Raw genomic sequence first — 3,664 nt, 5'->3', positions numbered from 1 at the left:
TGACGGTGTCCTGGACTAGGGGGTACTCACCACGTCATCTCCCGATCTATTAGATCGGGCCGAGAACCCCCATGGCCGTATACTCATGGGCCAGTTCGGACAGCTGCCACATACATGGAAGATTCTACAAGACTTGGTGATCAAGACAAGGACTCCTCCCCACCGGCGTATTCGGCTAGGACTCTTGTTATCCTAGGCCTCTGGTGCATTATATAAACCGAGGCAGGGCTAGTCGAGAGATGAATAACATACACATCAAAAATCATACCATAGGCTAGCTTCTAGGGTTTAGCCTCTCCGATCTCGTGGTAGATCTACTCTTGTACTACCCATATCATCAATATTAATCAAGCAGGACGTAGGGTTTTACCTCCATCGAGAGGGCCCGAACCTGGGTAAAACTTCGTGTCCCTTGTTTCCTATTACCATCCGGCCTAGACGCACAGTTTGGGACCCCCTACCCGAGATCCGCCGGTTTTGACACCGACATTGGTGCTTTCATTGAGAGTTCCGCTGTGTGATCGACAAAAGGATCGATGGCTCGCCTGCAGATCAACTACGACTTCGGCGTCTTCGTCGCAAGTTCGACTGGTCACCTTGGTTCGACCAAGAATTCCGCCCCGTGTTTGGATCACCATGTTTGGACGAGGGCCTTCATCAAACATCAACTCCGATCTCTATCAAGATCACGGAGGAATCATCTATGGAGCTCGGGGGCTCAACGTCAACATTGCCCTCAAGCGACTGTGCTGTTATTTTGGACAATGAACTCGTATCTGCCGCCACCACCTCCTCGAGTATCGCTTTGACGATCGCTTTGGTGTAATTGTGCGGAATTGAGTCTATAACAACTCTGGAAAATTTCGTCGAGTTCCAATGGAGGAATCTCTGGCAATCCACGATATACCGGAGCCCTGTCAAATCTGGATGGGAATTTGGATGAGTTTAGGGCGTGGTGTCCAGCTTCTAGATCGGACGTCCTTTGGAAGATCCAACCGTTGATTGGCTGCGGAATTCCTATATCAACCACCTCTCAAAATTTCAGCTCGATCCGACCGTCCAATCTCCGGAAACCTTCCGATTAGTGCATCACTTTTCGGATCTGTTTTCTGCGCGAAAACGAATCCGACCCGAGTTCATCTTTTTTATGAACGGAATTTCAAACATCCCTTTTGAAGGAAGTTTTGTATGGGGTATTGTGTTTTGTTCCCGAACACATCCCACTAACTTTAAGATCTTTTGAACATGATCTTCAACACCATGCTGGTGTCAAACCAGTCCGGCAATATTACTCCATGGCCGTCGACCTGCACTAGACACGTCGTCACTTTAGCCGAGCTCAACTTTTTCGGATCATCATCTCGGCAAGCCGAACAAGAGTCCGGCATCGCGAAGGATAAATCATCATCAACATCACCGCCCCACGGATTACACGGAGCGGGCATACCGGCATCGCCGCATGGTCGCTTCATCAAGCCGGCATCGACCACGTCATGACCTGCATCGACAGGACCGCACTATTGCTTCTTCAAGATGGTGTCCATCACGCCGACCTACTTCGACTCATCGGCTGACGTCAAGGCTTCGACATCTCAGCTGGACCGTGGGCTTCGCCATCTCTTCATCAACCTACTCCGGACACTTCAGCGTCACTAGCCGACCAGCTCCGTCACGTTAGCTGGGCCGAGGGCTTTGCCTCGGCGAGTCAGCCTTTACCAGCATTGCCATGCCGTCGTTTTATCGCCCATCAGGCAATGGGTGTGCGGAGCGAGTCCCAATTTTGGGAATCACCTTCCTTCAGATTGCTACAACAAATAAACCAGGTGCTACTAATCCCAATATTTTTTGCTTGTTTGGGTTCATTTTTCCCAAGGAATTATTACTCTGGTTTATCCATGATATGTACATAGGTCTATCAAATGGTGACCGCATTAACGACGGTCGCGTGGTGGTTCGATCAGTTTCCGTACATAGTCTGGCGAACGCCGCATCCGGAGCTCGGACCGACCTGTGAATTCAGGCTTTGCCACGCCTTTACTACATCACGCCGACGCCCTGCATCGACATTGACTTTGGCGCCAGGCCATATTTCTTCTATTACTCACTTTGCACAAATTATTTATTATGCAACATTTTTTTAATTATCATTATTACTATTATCTCCGGTTTGCACTATTTTTTGTGCACAGGAAAATGATCCCGGGACTTCGGCGTCACTCTGTCGGTCTGCGTTGACCGTGCTATGTCACCACTTCTGCGTGTCGAGCTCTCCGCTCCACCACCTCGGGACCAGCTTGGGGGATAGAACCTTGCCCCGCATCAAGCTCGGACCGCGTCATCAATACCGAACACATTAACCAGCTAAGTCGCTTTCATTCTCAAAGCTTTAATTTCTAACTTGTGTTCGGTTCGACCAAGCATTATACTTTTTTGGAAAAAACTTGCTTGTAAAAAATTTCCTTGTCCACACTTTTTTTGTGAGGCATAAATTCAAATACCCAATTCATTTGGGGGCTTCCTTCATGAAGCTTTTCCACTTGCATATGATTATACTTGTACGGCTTCGTTCCTTGTTCGTGTATTACGCCACAATATGCACCATATTGACTTAAGCGATTTGCAAGCTGGGTTGCCTTGCTCCTGTGTTTGCCCCTACGTTCCCGATTGTTTGGCTAGGGAGTAAAGGGAGCACCTCTGCGATTGTCACGATCGGGTCACCCGAGCCGGACCTCAGACTGGGTGAAGCCGAAAGCTAGCACTCTTATAGTTTTCAATGATGGTCGGCACACAACGAAACTCATGAGTACAAAAAATCTATTGCACAAGTCTCATAATAACAATGAGCACCGAAGAAAGGTATCGGTGGGGGTACTATTTTCTTCGAAGATGCTTCTTACACTTCACGGTAATATAGCATAAGTTCCCTGAGCGCGCTTTGTCTGTTACAGCCTTATGGCCTGATTGCCTGGTTATTGGAAACATCGTCGATATTCTCGACCGATGCAGTACATAACACTTTTCGGTCCTTGACCGAAGAGGTAGAAGCTGACGGTCGGTTAAGACGCGTTTAAAGTTCGGTTGAACATAGATATGATATAAGTACTTCAGTACATGCAATCATTCTTCTACCCAAGTCACTTGGGGGCTCTTAAGTTTATTTGAGCCATTTTATAATAAGTGTTCTTCTTCTTAGTCGTTGCAAAGTTTTATTATTATTATTTATCACTCCTTTTTTCGACACGAGTGTGCGGTCACTAGCCGGGGAGCCTAATTTCTCTCGCAAAGCCGCTAGAGTTTAGTTTGCTAAACTGGCCTGATGAGAAGTACTCCGCCCTCGGGATAGGAGGTTGAAGCTGTAGGCTGACCCGCTCGAAGTCTTGAGATAGGATGTATCATGTTAAAGCACGACAGAAGCACTTCTTTTTTCTAAGACCAACTTTCGGATTGGCAACGAACACTTGATATTGTTCGGACGTCATGTTTTTACTGACGTTTCTTGGTTTTCCAAGCTTTTTGGCACTTTTAAACTATTTGTGCTTTTCCAGCATTAATCTCGCAGTGCAACGCCAGACACCTTTAGGTATTCGGCAAAAACATTCTCAGATATTGCTATATATGCATCAGTTTCGAATTGTGTCTTCGGTCAATAGTTGGGTTGCCCGGC

The sequence above is a fragment of the Triticum urartu genome, chromosome 2, assembly GCF_003073215.2.
Source record: "Triticum urartu cultivar G1812 chromosome 2, Tu2.1, whole genome shotgun sequence".
Lineage (NCBI taxonomy): Eukaryota > Viridiplantae > Streptophyta > Magnoliopsida > Poales > Poaceae > Triticum > Triticum urartu.
The sequence above is the reverse complement of the archived record's forward strand: the minus strand, read 5'-3'. Positions refer to the sequence as shown.